Source organism: Triticum dicoccoides, chromosome 7A (assembly GCF_002162155.2).
Source record: "Triticum dicoccoides isolate Atlit2015 ecotype Zavitan chromosome 7A, WEW_v2.0, whole genome shotgun sequence".
Lineage (NCBI taxonomy): Eukaryota > Viridiplantae > Streptophyta > Magnoliopsida > Poales > Poaceae > Triticum > Triticum dicoccoides.
Window position 1 is genome coordinate 81046876 of NC_041392.1, and position 20545 is coordinate 81067420.

Sequence of the window (20545 nt, forward strand, 5' to 3'; positions counted from 1 at the left end):
GAGGGGCGCGCGGCAGCCCCTAGGCCTCCTCTCCTCTTCCTCCACTAGGCCCAGTAAGGCCCATTAGGTTACCGGGGGGTTCCGATAACCTCCCGGTACTCCGGTAAAATACCGATTTCACCCGGAACACTTCCGATGTCCAAACATAGGCTTCCAATATATCAATCTTTATGTCTCGACCATTTCGAGACTCCTCGTTATGTCCATGATCAAATCCGGGACTCCAAACAACATTCGGTACATCAAAATATATAAACTCATAATGAAACTCTCATCGTAATGTTAAGCGTGCGGACCCTACGGGTTCGAGAACAATGTATACATGACCGAGACACGTCTCCGGTCAATAACCAATAGCGGAACCTGGATGCTCATATTGGCTCCTACATATTCTACGAAGATCTTTTATCGGTCAGACCGCATAACAACATACGTTGTTCCCTTTGTCATTGGTATGTTACTTGCCCGAAATTCGATCGTCGGTATCTCAATACCTAGTTCAATCTCGTTACCGGCAAGTCTCTTTACTCATTCTGTAATACATCATCTTGCAACTAACTCATTAGTTTTATTGCTTGCAAGGCTTAAGTGATTTATATTACCGAGAGGGCCCAGAGATACCTCTCCGACAATCGGAGTGACAAATCCTAATCTCGAAATATGCCAACCCAACATGTAACTTTGGAGACACCTGTAGAGTACCTTTATAATCACCCAGTTGTGTTGTGACGTTTGGTAGCACACAAAGTGTTCCTCCGGTAAACGGGGGTTGCATAATCTCATAGTCACAGGAACATGTATAAGTCATGAAGAAAGCAATAGCAACATACTAAACGATCGGGTGCTAAGCTAATGGAATGGGTCATGTCAATCACATCATTGTCCCAATGATGTGATCCCGTTAATCAAATGACAACACATGTCTATGGTTAGGAAACATAACCATCTTTGATTAACGAGCTAGTCAAGTAGAGGCATACTAGTGACGTTTAGTTTGTCTATGTATTCACACAAGTATTATGTTTTTGGTTAATACAATTGTAGTATGAATAATAAACATTTATCATGATATAAGGAAATAAAATAATAACTTTATTATTGCCTTTAGGGCATATTTCCTTCATTAACTTTTCTGGATAGTCAATGATCAATGTGGGCCCCGACCATTGGTGAACAATGGCCGGTCAACTAGGAGCCGACTGAACTAGAATATAAAATATAAACGAACCAGGAACCATTTTTTTAGCGATCAATCCAGGAACTGAGCCCACGCTCAAGAGATTGAATTGGACCGGCCCATGAGCAGAAGGACGTGAGCACCAATATCCATAACTGGTGCATAAGGCGCCAACTAGGAGCACCCCTCGCCGTAGGGGCGTACTCACATTCAGCTTTCTGGGTGCACAGGACACCAGGTGCAAAATTGTCTTCTTGGTAATTTGGTGTATAGTATAGTGTGTGACACCTTGTTTTCAGATGTAAATCATTTGTGATTTTACACTAGGACAAGGTGTCATTTTCTCTTCGGGTCCATTGCTCCCTTGCTGGGCTGTTGGGAGCGAAGGTGGCCATCGACGTGCGATTACAAGGTTGAACTAGCTGGGCTGACAACGAGTCTGGCATCATCAGCTCGCTGCGCACCTAGCACCCAAAGGTTCACGGACAGGTAACCCAAGAACCCATCCATGAGATAAAAACCAGAGCAACTTCTCTTAACTATATCTTTGCGTTTGAGGGTCGTGCGGTCAATGTTGACACGCACAGCTTAGCTAGATTTCTCTTACTTTAGCTCCGGGTTGTCATGTTTGATTTGGCCAACCAAATGACACAAATTGTATCTCACTAGTTATGGTTTTTTATTAATAAAGTTGGCTTACCCCTAAAAAATGGTAACCCAAGAACCCATTGAGTGACCCGTTGGCGACGAGAAGCTTGAAAAGCTATGGAGGGTGCTCTACTGCAATTGTGTGGTATTGCACAAGAGGTGACGCTTGGCCGTGGACGACCACGTCACATTGACAAAGAGAACTTTATTCCAGAGCAGGAGGAGACCCGTTGCACAAGGCTAGCAGGGAGCAGTGGTACCTCCGCTCGTACTTTGGAGCCTCGGTCGTCTCGCGGTAGCACACTAGATGTTACCCAGAGCCCGATCGAGACCACCGTCCTTCTATATAGGACCTTGAGTGGCCTGTGGCGCGCATGGGCGTCAAGGAAGACCGGGCTCGAGGTGATGATGTGATGTTCGAGAGACGAAGTGGCGATTTATTTATTTATATAGGTACATGGATGAAAATACCTTTTTTTACAAAAAATAGGGTGTGTGCATTGAAGTTTGTATTCATGCTAGACTGTTACAAAACATAACGGTCATTAACGTGCAACAGGACCCATGGACATTGCAAGTACCCTCTTAGCATTTTCTTCCATGTCAAATGCGGTGCTGCTCTGGCTTATATCAGCGGACTGGTCACCTCCATAAGAACCATAACTCAGATTCGGGTTGCCCCCGCTACCGGTGGTGTGTAATTCGACATTCACGTCTCCACTGGCATGGCCCTCCTCGAGCTCGATGCACTCCTGTAGCTGTGCCACAACATCTGTCATTGTGGGTCGTTGCGTCGACGCATACGAGGTGCACTTTAGTGCGACATCTGCCACCTTCCACACACTGTTGACATCGTATATTCCACGCATGCGCGCATCAACCACACTTTCAATGTTGCCTAGTGCCATCCGTTTTCTTGCCCACTGGATGATGCTAGTTGGCTCTGCCTCCCGCAGTATGGCTGGCTTCCCTGTAATCAACTCCAAAAGGACAACACCAAAGCTATACACATCGCTCTTGGCTGTTGGCTGCATCGTCGCTTGGTACTCAGGATCGACATATCCCGGCGTGCCCACAAGTGTGTTTGTGGACACATAGGTGTCACTCTCACTATTGAAGGCCTTGGACAGTCCGAAGTCGGCAATCCTAGCCTCTAGCTTCGTGTTTAAGAGGATGTTTGTGGCCTTCACATCCCTATGAATCAAGGGTGGGTTGCATCCCTTATGCAGATACTCTAATCCTGCACATCAACATACCAGCTAGTGCCCAAGTTTCTAGAAACATAAAAGGTTCGGGAACAACGAACTCAAAATATTGAAGGGTGCACCTTCCGCAGATTCAAGTGCAATTCGGAGTCTCCGTCTCCAGGGTAAACATCCCTCGATGTTTTTTCTTCCTACAATCAGATTGCAATTTTCTCAGTTTAAACTACTTAAGAGACAGTGAAATCGGAAAGAAATGACTAAGAACCTCTATACCTTCAATATGGTCTTGCAGGGTCCCTTCTGACATGTACTCATAGAAAAGTGCCATGTACTCCCCGTCATTGCAGTAACCAATCATGGAGACAAGATTCTTGTGGTGAATCCGGGTCAAAATATGAGCCTGGATAAATGTTTCTAAGTTATCACCTTCCAATCCTAAATTTGCTGACAAAACATTTCAACCCATAAACATAAATTGTGGCCCAAGAAAGAAGTTTTTACCTCCACGAGGAACTCCTTAACGCCTTGATTGGAAGACTGAGAGCGCAGTTTCACTGCCACCTGAGTGCCATCTTCTAGGAAACCATCATAGACGTACCCGAACCCTCCTCGACCGAGTACTCGCTGGAAGTTGTTCGTTATCATCTTGAGCTCTTCATATGTGAACCGACGACTCTCAAGTCGCAGCGAGCCGTCCCCATAGACATCGCTTCCTGATGCATAGCTCGCCATCGGATCATTTTGTGGCTTCACGGAGTTGTTCATCGAACCTATGTGTAGAATAGCACAACTAACATTAGTAGTGTCCACAGATCCATTGGGGAAAATATTACTCCTCGGGAAGCCCCCCCCACCTAACCCCAAAAAAGAATAACAAAACAGACCCCCCCCTAAGTTTTGTTTGATGTCAGCATCTCTTAAGTTTGACTAAGCTTTCATGAAAATGTGTCAACATCTAAAATAGTAAGTCAATATCGAAAGATTTATCCTGAAATATGTAATAACAACATATCTATTGTGTACAATATTGATATTTTCAGTTAATTTGGTCACACATAAGAAAGTTGAACCTAAGGTAAATCTTAGGTATCTATTTTTTGTGAAGAAAAGTAGACAATTGGTGTTTTAATGCCAAAACCTCACCTTGTTTTTTTCGCCTCAGAAAGTAAAAGATTAGTGCCATTGCTACCACCACAACCACAATTACAGGGGCAACAATTTTGATGATCAGCTTGCTCTTTATTTTAGCTGGCTGGCATGAATCACCATTGGCGCAGAGGTCTGGATTGTTGTCATATCTAGGAAGACATGAAACGAAGAAGCATAGATAAATTGATCAAGTATCATGTCAGATATGGGAATTAAAATCAATAAAAAAATACCTTAGATTCAGGGAGCCATCTTGAACTCTTTTGAGAAGTCCAGAGGGCATTGATCCACTGAGCTGGTTACCTAACAAATCTCTATAGGAAAAAAGGCTATTTACATTGCTCAAAGCAGTCACATGAATGGGTAAATTTTGATAAAAGTTATCTGACTTACAGAACTGTCAGTGATTTTAACTGTGAAAGAGCATATGGGATTGAGCCTATCAAATTATTATTTGACAGATTCCTGCAAGATATGAAACATGGTCCTTTTTGTTAGCATTTTTTTCACCAAGCCATCAACTATAAAAGAGGCCAAAATAGATCCAGAAGTACTCTATACGTACAAGTATTGGATGTTCTCGAGGCTTGCAAAAGAAGAGGATATATCACCACTGAGACGATTGGAGGACATGTTTCTACATAAAGTAAACATTAAGTGATCAACTTTACTCCACGGTAGCAATGAAACCATCATGTTATTTTGACATTTCTAATTATAATTGTCCCTAACATAAATATATATTCCATGCAGATATGAACTACTTACATGCTTCTGACCCTTGGAGGGCTTGCATTGGCATAGTCACAAGTCAACGTATCCCATACCATATTATTAGGAACGCATGGGTCACCCATCCAGTTCTTCATCACCTTATACTTTGTCTTGATCGCAGCCATGGCAGACACTGCAGTTAGTAACACCAATTGTTTGGTTCACATTTGCCAATTCTCCGTTGCCTTAAAACATATGAAAACTTACATACTACTTAAAAACTGCACTCTAGCTTTATTGTAACTGCAATTTTAAGTCAGTACTAGTATAATGTTATATATGGAGTGACTTGAGAGGAGGCTGGTTAGATGTCGATCAAAAAACTTTGAGACGATGTTGATCAGGTTTGACAATAATTTTAGAAAAATTGTGATTTAATTTGCTTTTTAGGCGTGCACTATTGTGGCCATGTACATATTTTATACGTGTCTATACAGAATGCACATACCATCCCTGGAGTCTGTGCCGATGATGGTAGTAGGGATGACGTAGAACACCTCAAGAGCGTTAAGTACAGGTGGCAGTGTTGAGTTGGGTGCGGCGATGATGGAGATGTTGTACTGGCTCTTCCGAGAGGGCAAGCTATTGTAAGTGGCGCTGCCATAGAGGTACTTGGGCGTGAAGCCGTTTGGGTGCCATGGCTCGCCGTTGATGCTGACGAAGAATTCGCGCACGTTGTTGCTTGTGAGGAGCTGCAGCTCGGAGAAGTGCATGATGGCGATGTACCCCGGCGATGGGTCGTTCGACTGCGCCACGGGATCCCAGGAGAACTCTATGCCGTTGGACGCATTCCGGCGCGGCATGATTGCCGTCTGCATCACCGCAGTCAGCACTTCGAACAAGTCGCCTTCTTCGTGTTGCACCGTGTTCGTCGTTGTTATCTCAGTCCAGGTTGCCGAGTTGACCTGAGGGACCCATATTCTGTCGTGTGGGTTGTCCGGATACCTGATCAATTGTGTCACGTAGGGTTAGTGCCATTGAAGAAATGAAAACTTAGAGGAAAACAATGGATGTTCAAAATGGAGGCCAAGCTAGTCCACATACCCTGGGTGGATAGGAAATTCGAAAGAAAAAAACAATAATTTTCTATTTTGTTACAACAAACATGTTGTGCCTTAACTGCATGCAATTTTTTTGGAAGAGATGGCATATTTTGATCTAGGCAAAAAAAAAACGGAAATGTTAACGACCACACGTGTGGGCGTTGACCAACTCACCCACACGCCTCCATCACCGTCCAGTAACTTTTGCACGAATCTTGGCACGAATTAGCTGATTTTATATGCCACGTAGGACAACTCGCGTGTGTGGTGTGTGAGAGAGGTCGCCCACACATCCGCTTTATCACACGGAGGGACCGGTGTGTGGGTGACGGTGTCCTGGACTAGGGGGTACTCACCACGTCGTCTCCCGATCTATTAGATTGGGCCGAGGACCCCCATGGCCGTATACTCATGGGCCAGTTCGGACAGTTGCCGCATACAAGGAAGATTCCACAAAGACTTGGCGATCAAGACAAGGACTTCTCCCCACCGGCGTATTCGGCTAGGACTCTTGTTATCCTAGGCCTCTGGTGCATTATATAAACCTAGGCCAGGCTAGTCGATAGAGGATCATATACAACAATCATACCATAGGCTAGCTTCTAGGGTTTAGCCTCTTTGATCTCGTGGTAGATCTACTCTTGTACTACCCATATCATCAATATTAATCAAGCAGGAGTAGGGTTTTACCTCCATCGAGAGGGCCCGAACCTGGGTAAAAATATCGCGTCCCTTTTCTCCTGTTACCATCCGGCCTAGACGCACAGTTCGGGACCCCCTACCCGAGATCCGCCGGTTTTGACACCGACATTACTGCTTTCATTAAGAGTTCCGCTGTGTGATCGACAAAAGGATCGATGGCTCGCCTGCAGATCAACTGCGACTTCGGCATCTTCATCACCAACTCGACTGGTCACCTTGGTTCGACCAAGAATTACGCCCCGTGTTTGGATCACCATGTTCGGACGAGAGCCTTCATCAAACATTAGCTCTGATCTCTATCAAGATCACGGAGGAACCATCCATGGAGCTCGGGGGCTCCACGTCAACATTGCCCTCAAGCGACCGTGCTGTTTTCATGGACCGCGAACTCGTATCTGCTGCCACCACCTCCTCGAGTATCGCTTTGACGATCGCTTTGGTGGAATTGTGCGGAATTGAGTCTACAACAACCATGCAAAATTTCGTCGAGTTTCGATGAAGGAATCTCCGACAATCTACGATATACAGGAACCCTGTCAAATCTGGACGGGAATCTGGATGAGTTTAGGGCGTGGTGTCCAGCTTCTAGCTCGGACGTCCTTTGGAAGATCCAACCGTTGATCGGCTGCGGAAATCCCATGTCTACCACCCCTCCAAATTTCAGCTCGATCCAACGGTTAAAACTCCGGGAAACTTCCAATGAGTTGACCGATTTTCGGATCTGTTTTCTGCACGAATACGGATCCGACCCGAATTCATGTTTCTTTATGAACGTGATATTGGACAACCTTTTTTAAGGAATTTTCTTCTATGGTATTATGCGTTGTTTTTGAACACGTACCCATAAATTTTTAGCTTCCTTCGAGGTAATCTTCACCATCACGCTGGTGTCAAACCAGTCCGGCAATATTACTCCACGGCTGTCGACCTACACTACACACGTTGCCGCTTTATTGAGCCGAGCTCAATTTCTTTGATTATCATCTCGGCAAGCCGAACAAGAGTTCGGCATCGCAAAGGATAAATCATCACCAACATCGCCGCCCCACGGATTACACGGAGCAGGCATACCGGCATCGCTGCACGGTCACTTCATCAAGCTGGCATCGACCACGTCACGATCTGCATCGGCAGCGCCACACTACTGCTTCTTTAAGCTGGTGTCCATCATGCCGACCTACTTCGACTCATCGGCTCACGTCGAGGCTTCGACATCTCGGCTGGACCGGGGGCTTCGCCATCTCTTCATCAACCTACTCCGGACACTTCGGCGTCACTAGCCGACCAGCTCCGTCACGTTAGCTGGGCCGAGGGCTTTGCCTCGGTGAGTCAACCTTTACCAGCATTGCCATGCCGTTGTTTTATCGCCCATCAGGCAATGGGTGTGTGGAGCGAGTCCCAATTTTGGGAATCACCTTCCTTCGGATTGCTACAACAAATAAACCAGGTGCTATCAATCCCTAATATTTTTTGCTTGTTGGGGTTCATTTTTCCCAAGGAATTATTACTCTGGTTTGTCCATCATATGTACAAAGGGCTATCAAATGGTGGCCGCATTCACGACAGTCGCATGGTGGTTCGGTCAGTTTCCGTACATAGTCCGGCGAACGCCGCATCCGGATCTCGGACCGACCTGCGAATTCAGGCTTTGCCACGCCTTTACCGCATCACGCCGACGCCCTGCATCGACATTGACTTCAGCGCCAGGCTACATTTCTTTTATTACTCACTTTGCATAAATTATTTATTATGCAATGATTTTTTTAATTATTATTATTACTATTATCTCCGATTTGCACTAATTTTTTGTGCGCAGGAAAATGATCCGGGGACTTCGTCGTCACTCTGCCGGTCTGCATTGACCGTGCTATGTCACCTCTTCGGCATGTCGAGCTCTCCGCTCCGCCACATCGGGACCGACTTGGGGGATGGAACCTTGTCCCGCATCAAGCTCAGACCGCGTCATCAATGCCGAACACATTAACCAGCTAAGTCGCTTTCATGCTCAAAGTTTTAATTTTTAACTTGTGCTCGGTTCGACCGAGCATTATACTTTTTTGGAAAAAAGTTGCTTGTAAAAAATTTCCTTGTCCAAACTTTGATTGTAACGGACAAATTCAAATACCCCGTTTACTTGGGGGCTTCCTTTATGAAGCTTTTCCTGTTGCATATGATTATACTTGTACGGCTTCGTTCCTTGTTCGTGTATTACGCCACAATATGCACCATATTGACTTAAGCGATTTGCAAGCTGGGTTGCCTCGCTCCTTTGTTTACCCCTAAGTTCCCGATTGTTCGACTAGGGAGTAAAGGGAGCACCTCTGCGATTGTCACGATCGGGTCACCCGAGCCGGACCTCAGACTGGGTGAAGCCGAAAGCTAGCGCTCTTATAGTTTTTAATGATGGTCGGCACACAACGGAACTCATGAGTACAAAAAATCTATCGCACAAGTCTCATAGTAACAATGAGCACCGAAGAAAGGTATCGGCGGGGGTACTATTTTCTTCGAAGATGCTTCTTACACTTAGCAGTAATATAGCATAAGTTCCCTGAGCGCGCTTTGTCTGTTATAGCCTTATGGCCTGATTGCCTGGTTATTGGAAACACCGTCGATATTCTCGACCGATGGAGTACATAACACTTTTCAGTCCTTGACCGAAGAGGGAGAAGCCGACGGTCGGTTAAGACGCGTTTAAAGTTCGGTTGAACATAGATATGATATAAGTACTTCGGTACATGCAATCATTCTCCTACCCAAGTCACTTGGGGGCTCTTAAGTTTATTTGAGCCGTTTTATGATAAGTGTTCTTCTTCTTAGTCGTTGCAAAGTTTTATTATTATTTATCACTCCTTTTTTCGACACGAGTGTGCGGTCACTAGTCGGGGAGCCTAATTTCTCTCTCAAAGCCGCTAGAGTTTAGTTTGCTAAACTTGATGAGAAGTACTCCACCCTCGGGATAGGAGGTTGAAGCCGTAGGCTGACCCGCTCGAAGTCTTGAGATAGGATGTATCATGTGAAAGCACGACAGAAGCACTTCTCTTTTCTAAGACCAATTTTTGGATTGGCACCGAACACTTGATATTGTTCGAACGTCATGTTTTACTGACGTTCCTTGGTTTTCCAAGCTTTTTGGCACTTTTAAACTATTTGTGCTTTTCCAGCATTAGTCTCGCAATGCAATGCCGGACACCTTTTAGGGATTCGGCAAAAACATTCTCAGATATTGCTATATATGCATTGGTTTCGAATTGTGTCTTCGGTCAATAGTTGGGTTGCCCGGCTCCTGCACTTGCTTCCTACGTTCCGTTTTGTTCGGCTAGGCGTGCAAAGGGAGAACCACTGAGATTGTGCTTCCAGCTCACATGGTTAAGCACCTCAGTGGAGAAAGCCAAAAACTGTCTGTCACAATAAGCGTAAACTGGTCAGCGATCCGATGACTATGTTAAATAATAGGCCGTTCATAACATTGGCCGAAGTGTTTACGGCTTGACCTCGACTGTCGCCGAACACTACCGGGGGCTATTAACTAGCCTCCCAAACTAAATCCTCGATATTTTGCTCTTACATTGGAGCTGAGGTTTTATGATCATGCTTAGCATGACAACCCAAAGAAAGGAACCGATAGCGGGACTTTTTTTTTGGAAGACATTTCTTCTGTTAAACAGTAATATAACTCTCTGCGTACCTTTGTTTATAAAACCGTATGGCCAGATTGCCTTGTTTGTTGTAAATCTTTGCCCTCATAAAGGCTTTATAAAGTAGGACAAACACTCCTCGGCTACTGGCCGAGGAGGTGGAAGCCGATGGTCGGTCAACAAAGTTTTGTACAATGCAGATACGAGCATTAATGATGTAAAGTACTTGGATACATAGAGTCATTACACATAATTTGTGATTTTACTATGGATATTGATCCTTAATTCGGCCACCCGTGCCCGCATTAAGGCTCGGGGGCTACTGGGCTTCGGGCTTATTATTTACAAATATTAAAGGGGCACATTGATCCCCTGATCTGGTGTTACTACCCGACCAGTGTCTCGGGGGCTACTGCATTGCTTGTCCAATACAGAAAATTCTATGTGCAATATAGTTTCCGAGGAGATTTTGATCCTCGGGTTGGTCGGCCGCACCCAACCTGAGTCTCGAGGACTGAGCACGCCGCTTTTAGTGTCCCGAAGTATTCTGCCGAGCTTGGACTTGATCCTCAGGCCGATTTTGCAAATCGACCTGAGTCTCAGCGGCTACTGGGATCAGCGGTCTTATGTCATCCTTCATGTGCATCTCGGGTTTTAGACCGATACCCACCTTGAGGCACTACAAGAAACTTGTTAATACATGACGGTCCTAGTCCGTCATAGATCAGGCAAAAACTGTCATGTGTGCCCATCCTTGACGGATCCGAAATCCGTCATGTATATCGCGTCATAATTTGACATCGTGCCTTCCATGACGGTCCTTGGCCGTCATGGATCTGCCCCAAGCCCGCCAAGCCCAAACTAGGCTGTGACGGAACAGACCGTTACCGATTTACATGACATGGCTGCAACATGCGTCTACGTGGATCTGACGTGGAGGATAGCATGGCCCATGTTGTAACCAGCCCAATTGGCCCAATATTTTTGGTGGACAATTTTATCTTCATCCTGCTATTAGCCCACCTGTTTTTTTAGTCCCAACCGATTAGCCCCTTTTTTGTCCAGGTTGTACAATTTACAATAGGAAACCCAAATTATATTCATTCAAAAAATAGCAATTGTTTACATGACAATACAGTGTTCCAACTATCAAGCCTGATTTGAAAAAAAAAATAACAAAGCTTAATATTAGAACATATAAGCATATCTAGAAGGCGCTATAAGCATTTTTGGAAATGCACTACTAGCTAATTTCAATGTCCAACACTAGCTACACCACCGCTTGAAGGCAGCTCTCCAGACCCAAATAATTCCTGCTAACAAACTACGAACTCCGGTAAGACGGATTACACGCCAATCTGCATAGAATCAAAACAAATACAAAATTATAATTATAATAAGTTAAAAAAGCCAGCTCCAAAATGAATCCAGAGAGTAATAATATTATTTGATTTTCTGGACACACCACTACTATATTAAGGTACCACGTAATTGTGGGCAACACACGTGGAAAAAAGCTGACTAGTTACAAGTTCAATAAATTGTTCTATAAATGTGACATTTTATCATCCAAACATAAAAAGGTCAACATCATTTTAAAACAAAGGACAAACAGATCATTTCATATTCATAAGTAGGTTAACAAAATCAAGTTTATATGCGCATGACAGGACTTGTATATTAGAATAGATGATCCCATACAATGCAATGTAGTTCATAGTCAATAAAACATGGAAAAATGTAATACTATACTTTTTTCATCAATTAAAGCTAGTTTCTGTCAATAAGGTTATTCCTGCATGTAATGGAAAATAAAAACACACAAAAGGAAAGAACATTTTAGGCAATTAAATGATCCAAAGTTCAATAGGAGAAGTGATGAAGAATTGAGACAGTAGATGTTGAGTATGCAAGTAATAACACTGAACAATTGAACTATGTAGCCGAACAAACTGTCCTAAATCGGAAGCAAAAAACAATATAACATCTACTATTAGTAATCTTAAATAAAAGCACACAATTTTCACTTCCATCACTACTTCAGATTGCAATTCTGTGTACACGCATTTCCGGAAGTATGGTAGTACGAAATCCATCACCTCTGCTGTAGTAAGCAAAAAAAAAACTGAACATTAATTAAACTGTTAGCTTGCAAACCCAAAGAAGAATGGAAAACAGAAGGATTATTTATATGACTACATGAAGAAGTTAGGTAGTCACTAAATTAGACATCAAGGCAGTAATGAAGTTCATTTCAGGGAATCATGGAAACAGAAGCATTATTTATACAACTATATTGAAAAGTCACCTATTTGAACAAAGCAGAAGTAATCATACAAAGATTAGCATGCTAGAGAAACAATGGTACAGCTGGATGATGATGTACTTGCATTAGCGTTGTTTGCAACCATATTAATACAAAACTTAAAGAGTCAATTAGAAACACAAAAGAATAAGGGAGGATAATTTTCTGTACAAGCAATCAGCTGAAAATTATGTAAAGAAAATTCTGCCAGCATATACATTGTACCACACATTCCTTAACAACTAAGAATGACAGTAAACAAGTAACAAAGACTAACTTCAAGATAATTAACACAAACTGGGTGTAAACATAGGCTAAGTTCAACTAAAAATATGTAATGTTCTGGACAATATTAACTCAATGTTTGAATCAAATTCGGCACCAAAGGATTTTTCATCTAACTCGATGTCTATGCTGCAAGTTCATCTCAAAGCACCAACACATACAGTACTAAGCAATACTTACTTGCTAAGTGAACTTCAAATGGCATGCAAAATATTAACAAAGAATAACGTACTGTAGTGAACTATGAAAGAAGAAAATAATTGATAAATAGTGAACTAATAGTTAGGAAAGCGCAGCTTGAATTGATCATGCTTCGCTTATATTCAAGGACAGGTAGAAAAGCTAATCTATCATCCATGTTACTTCTATTCATGAACATTCATCAGCTTGCACGAGAACTACACATTATTTTATTACATGGGAAAAACAATTAATTAATTGTTATTTGATACAAGCAGAATCAGAACCCATGAACACCAAGAGATGGCAACTCTAGTAGAGTATGGATGCAATGCATGATATCAGGGACATGGTCCAATGCAGATTTTTTGCACACGAAAATATATGTACAGTTAGAATTTTACAGATACCACGCAACAATCCACACCTTGAATTCACAACAGTACACAACTTGAACAGCTCAAATGTACAGCCAGAATAATTCACATCAAGAATACAACAAGCGAAAGAATGGGAGGGTATCATGCTCACCATGTTCTGCTCGAGGACTGTGGCATCAACTTCGATCAGGTGGGAGATGTACAGAATACAATGTGCAAAGCAAAGATATTAATGTGACAACTGGATGTGCAGTTTCATTTCATTATTACTGAAATGCAAATGTTGTCTCAACTGAACCAAATTCTGAAAGTACTATACCTTCCCAAATGTATAATTTACTATCTGGAGTCTTAAAGAATTGATTCAAATGCATACTAACTGAACTAAGAAGGAACAATGTTCAATGGCTAGCTGCACATTACTTTCCCTTTCTTCATGATATACTTGAAGTTTGTCTTGCATAAAGTAACAAGTATCTATTCAAAAATTTATTACTTGGAATTATAATGAACTAACATCAGAAACCCAAAGATGTGCAACACTGACCATCCTTTGGATAATAATAAACAGAACATATTTTCCATCTTTGCATCAGACAAAAAATTACTAGTCCTTGAAATGTGCCAACTAAAATGAAATACCGGCTCCACATGCCCTGATGTCCTCTGCCCAATCATGCAATGTTCGAACTTACAGAATTCGTGAGATATATATCTGTCAACAATCACTATGCAATCTAAGTGAAAATGCAAGCCTTAACCTATGCTGAATATAGATCAGGAATCTAAAGTGGTCTGTCACAAGTGTATATTGGGTGAAATAAAATAAGCAGAGGATGCCATAGAGGAGGAAGGCTGAAGAAGTTCATTGGTGTTGCAGTGGTCGCACTACAGGTCGGCCACCACCGTAGCGCGGCAGAGTAGGTCACCACAGGATGCACAGCCACGCCGGAGAGGCGGTAGAGGAGGTCGAGGTCGCTGCCGTCCAGCCCAACGCGCACAAGCGCACCGAGCTAGGGGACGCAATCCAGGAGGTGGAGAGGCGCGATGGGGCGCGTTGTCCGACGGAGAGGAGCCACCGGAGACGCCCCGGTGATGGACGTGGTGCCGCAACCGAAACCCTAGCCATGGGCTAGGGGTCGTGGGCAGGCGCCAGAGACAGGTAGTGGCAGATCCAACTGGATTGGAGGAGGGCGAGGTTGGAGAATAGCTCGTCAGTGTGCTATGCGGTGGCGGACGTCGCCGCAATCGATGGGTGTTGGTCGCGGCGCGAGGGGTGCATGAGAGAGAGAGAGATAGAGTTAGGTTGCCAGAGTGATGGATGGGTGGGGGATGCGAAGGATCTGACATCTGCCGGAGGTGCGAGGTTGAGAGGAGGGAGGGGGAGGGCCGACGGCGAGCTGTGGGTGGAGGGATGGGAAGATCTGGTGAGTGGCGGCGATGAGGAATCGGGAGGGGGCTGCATGGAGGAGGAAGAGAGGAGGGGGCCGAGGAGGAGTGCGTTAGGGTTAGCCTTTTATATGCGGGACGGTTGGGCGGGCTTTACGGGCTTTAGACGGGCTTGCGGGGCTGGACCAGACCATCCATGACAGATTCTGAAATTGTCATCGCAAATCCGTCACGAATTAACAAGTTTCTTGTAGTGAGGGCTACTGGCTATATATCTCGGCAGAGAATAAATTGCACCAATCAAAAATATTGACAAAAATCGGCCCACATTCAGGGGGGTGCACCACCTCGGAAGCAGTCCGGCATAAAGCTCGGGCGCTAGTGGCTGGTTCCATAGAGGGCATTTCCGGCATTAAGCTCGGCTAAACTCCTTCAAACTTGTTTGAACCAAGGTGATTCACGACACCTCGGATATAATCCGGCGTTGGAGCTCGGATACAGTCCGGCATTGGAGCTCGGATACATAGTCCGGCGTTGGAGCTCGGATACATTCCGGCATTAGAGCTGGGAAGCGGTCCGGCGTTGGTGCTCGGCTGCAAAAGATACCTCGAATGCAGTCCGGCGTTGGAGCTCAGACGCAAGAGGACACTGCCTCCCGGAAACAACTTCAAACCCGAGGTGTGGCATAAAGATAAACAAGGCATTGATAAAGGCCGGAAACTTAAAGGGGCTCCTCGGATACCTGACGTGTAAACTCGTCGAATGCATTTCGGCGATCCTCAAGATCGAAGAAAAGAAGATTTGTTGAACCAGTTTTCAAGACCGACGACCGAAGATGAAGAATGGTTCGGAAGAATCGAGGAGTGTCCCTAACTTGAAGACCGGTTCAGGGGGCTATTGACGGTGTCCTGGACTAGGGGGTACTCACCACGTCGTCTCCCGATCTATTAGATTGGGCCGAGGACCCCCATGGCCGTATACTCATGGGCCAGTTCGGACAGTTGCCGCATACAAGGAAGATTCCACAAAGACTTGGCGATCAAGACAAGGACTTCTCCCCACCGGTGTATTCGGCTAGGACTCTTGTTATCCTAGGCCTCTGGTGCATTATATAAACCTAGGCCAGGCTAGTCGATAGAGGATCATATACAACAATCATACCATAGGCTAGCTTCTAGGGTTTAGCCTCTTTGATCTCGTGGTAGATCTACTCTTGTACTACTCATATCATCAATATTAATCAAGCAGGAGTAGGGTTTTACCTCCATCGAGAGGGCCCGAACCTGGGTAAAAACATCGCGTCCCTTGTCTCCTGTTATCATCCGGCCTAGACGCACAGTTCGGGACCCCCTACCCAAGATCCGCCGGTTTTGACACCGATAGTGGGCGTTTAGCAGTTCGCCCACACACCAGTTTTCAGTCACGCACAGGGTTGGTGTGTGGGCGTTTGCCATCTCGCCCACACGCCCGCCTCCTATCCCACACCCAACTGTCAGTTGCCATGCGTTTTGCAGTGTACATGGCAACTGCCCTAGTGTGATTGCAAGCAGATGGCAACTCTCTCTTTTTTTTATCCGAACATGTCAGTTGCCATATGTTTTATATGGTACATGGCAAACTGCCCTAGCGTGCACGTAAGCAGATGGCAACTCTTTCTTTTTAAATGACAACTGCCCCAGCGTGCTTGTGAGCACATGGCAACTCTCTCTTTTACCCGAACATGTTTGTTGCCATGCCTTTTTTTGTAGCGCTACATGGCAACTGCCTAGTGTTAGTAGGTGGCAACTCCTAAAGTTTTGAAATCATGGCAACTGCAGTAGACCAGACCACACATGGCACCATCTGTAGTTGTCCAAAAAATGGCAATCTGGAATTTTTTTTACCTGAGATGGCAACTGCAGTTGAGCAAACATGGCAACTGTAGTTGTCCGACATGGCAATCGTAGTTCAGCGACATGGCAACTGCACTTAAACGAACATGGACGAGGGTCCGGCCCATGGCAACTGCGGGGTGCGTGGTAAAGTGTCACGTGGGGCGTGCAGGACCACGAGGTACGAGGCCTGACGTACCGGGCGTGTGGGCGTTATCTATTTCGCCCACACGCACGCGTGTAAGAGGGACCGGGAGGAAAAAAAGAAGCGTGTGGGCGCTAGTTGTTTTGCCCACACACAGACGTGTGGGCTGGTCCTCTTAGGCACCACACAGAACGTGTGTGCAGATTTTTTAACGCCCACACGTGTGGCAGTTAGCGGCGTCAAAAAAAAGAAGAAGATTATTTTTCCTTTTTCTCCAGATCACAAAATACGTATTTTCTTCATTACAATTTGTACGCAGAGTCGCAGATAGAAGACATGAACATGTTTATTTCCCACAACCTTTATATTGTTTCGATTTTTGTTACTGGTTTCTCAAATTTGTTGTTCACCCGGGAACATATGCTTGGGAGGCAAAAACCGGAGAAAAACTTTGCTTGGTATCTGATTCACCTGATGACATTGTTTTCGCTGGTTGGGCCGAAGTTGAGCCTGGACGAGAGGACGAGGCCCTGCGCCGTGGTTGCCTGCGGGTAGAGTGTCCTGTGCAGCAGCCTCAGCTTCAGGCTAGAGATGAAGGGCGTCCCGGCGCCTGTGTTCACCAGGCAGACCTGCAAGAAGTCGTCCGGCACCACAACAATAACCTCTGTGGACATCATCCCTTCCGGCCCCCGGGCGGCCTGTCAAGGCCGTCGTAGTTTCCATACATGAACCTGGCTCGGACGAGGTACTTGAGTCCGGACGTGAGAGAGAGGAGCGTGTAGCAATTGCGCGGGCCAGTGGCGAAGCTTCGCAGATTGTGCCAGCTCCTGCCGGTTGACGGGGTTAAATACTCGGCCGAGATGTTGTGGTTGGTGCCGGTGTCGGTGAAGCCGGCATCCGGAGTATAGGGGATTTTGGTGGTGTCTTCCAAGTAGCTCGTCTTGCCTCGAAGGCCGCAGTCTATGCTTATGAACCCTTCAGTGCAAACAACATGCGATCAATCCTTCAATCACGCACAGACACAACATGTACACAGTTCGACTGTGCATGCCTACGATCCATACGTTGCAAAAGAAAATGAAAATTTTCCGCAGGAAGAAATGTAAGAGAATGTAAAATTGTGTTGTGAACATGGGATCAATATTAGAAAATACCGTTGCTGTCAGGCTGGGCGCGAGCTTGGAGTACCCCACCCGCCGCACCGGCGAGGCAGATAAGCAGTAGCCACCGTGTTGGCGCCATTGTTCGGGGCGTTGATCGCTCCATTGCACAAACAAGCCGGCAATGCAGCACAATATATATGTTCGATACCAGTTCGTGTAAAGGTAGGATACAGATAGTATATATTTGATTCTAGGTGCTCCATCCATGTCTCGTTCACTGGGCCTACTTGTCGTACACCGTCACTTGTACGGTTGTGTAAGGCCGGAAGTTGACTTGCCTGCCTATGAACTTGTCAACGCCCTTGCTCTTCTCACAATATTCTAAGCACGAGTTGGGCGGCTGGTTCGGTGGCTCTTCTGACTTTATAGCTCTAGAACTGGCCGACGGAGGTTGTGCATATGTACCTTATTTGGGAACTCCAATTCCATAGGTTTACCCTCGATCGCCTAATATAAACAAAGATGTGGTGATAGAAACATGGCAACTGACACCGCCAGAAGCTCCTTCACCCTTCGTGTAAAAGCTAACCAAGTTGAAATGAGCGAAATACAAGTTGAGTATACCAAACTTTATAAATTGATCAATTGGACACTTCTTTAAAACAAACTTGGAATTAATAATCTATAAACTTGATCAATTTGCTATGGGCTTATTCAATGTTACAACAAACGGCTATCAATAAGTTTGAGTTATTATCAGGATATTTATGTCTCAACATGGGTGGTGAACAGGCGATGTAGCAATGGACTTTGTAATACCTCTTTTATCTTTTGTTTCTTTTGTAAGACTTGACAAAATAAGACAACTCCCTTCAAAAAAGTTTTCAAGAGTGCTTTAATTTTCTTTAACCTGCAGAGCAAGTGTGCAAAGTCTGATTACCTAAAACTACATGTTTTATAATTTTCTTCTCTTATTTCTCTGTTGTGTGTCCATATAAACCATAATTTATTTTTAATTTTACATCAATGTGTAATACATAGAAGCTAACTGAGCGTAGCACAGATGGTTAAGTCCTAGATGACTCGCCATTGGTGTTTGCATTTTCTTCGATTTATTTCAGACTTTTCGACGATGTTCCTTTGTGTATGTGAGTACTTGCGATTGTACTATGTTAAAAAAATTGTAATACGTAGGTCAACGTCACAACATCTCATTCAACATATTGGTTCAAGATGCACAAAAAACCTATTGGTTATCTTTTGTAATAACTATTAACCTATGCAGGCGCACAGGTTGATAACTCGATTTCATGAATTCCCATTCAACATTCACATACTTCCCCTAAAAAGACATTTATATTATCTTATTCTCACATCTGGCTTTATTTGATTCATATTCGCATGAACCGGAATGAGGATATGCCTCCGATCATCTTTAATTTTGAGGTGCTCCACGTTAGGGTCAAACAATAATGTTTATTTTGTACGAAGAGGTGAGGCAAGAATGAATTAAAGCGCACCTGTGTGCACTAAACTCCCTATGAGATATTTTCATTAGTTATTATTGCAATGACATTACCATAGTCGGGTCCAATATCACTAGTAGAAAAAGGGTCAAATGTGAAGCACATTAGTGCCGGTTTGTAAAAAAACCGGCACTAATGCGATTAATAGTACCGGTTCGTGGCGAACCTTTAGTACCAGTTCATGCCACGAACCGGTAGTAAAGAGGTTGTGGCAGCCTGCGGTCAGGCTATGGCTCCACCATCACCATTTAGTGCCGGTTCATACCACGAACCGGTACTAATGAGGTTATGGCAAGCTGTTTTTAGTCCCACCTCGCTCCCCTGACAAGGCTTTTACCACCTTAAATATGTTTATTCTCAAACTATCACAAACACTTGGTCTTCATTGAACTCTATGTATAGAATTTGTGGCCGCAATATGAGTCTTCACCGGTTTATAAATCGTTGAGGACTCATATTGACAATTCAGATTGTACACAAAAAGATCATTGATGATCAAAGTATTTTTGATGTATAAGATCATATTGACAATTCAGACTGTAAAGAAATATAAGATCATGATCTAAATGCTCTTATATTTTTTGCGTTCAGTATGCACCATTCAAAGCGACGCCATCAACTTTCAACCATTTCTGCCTTCATTTGTTATTTTTCATGCATTTAATGATTTGTTTTGAGAACTAAATGACCTGAAAATTGAAAAGCACTACGAATGAACTCTGAAAAAGTTGAAACTTGGCATGGTATCATCATTTCACCCACATAGCATGTTCAAAAAAGTAGAGGGGGTTACGACAAAAACTGGATGCACTTCGTTTACAAACTGGACAATCTCTTTCGAAGTATTCGGGTTTCTGACAAAATTAAACTCATCTGTTAAAAAGGCATTTCATTTTTTAAACTTACTACAACTCCAGAATTTTTGTGCATTCAATATGCACCATTTAAACTACTCAGAAATAAATAGAAGAAAAAATAAAGCAGAAAAGAAAAAAACTACATCAAAAAATTTGGGGCGCTGCCCT

The 20545-nt window shown here is 44.2% G+C and overlaps 1 pseudogene; it reads right to left on the minus strand.

Moving 5' to 3' along the window:
- Positions 1–2370: 2370 nt before the first annotated feature.
- On the minus strand, positions 2371–18157 carry LOC119327365 (annotated as a pseudogene).
- Positions 18158–20545: the final 2388 nt, after the last annotated feature.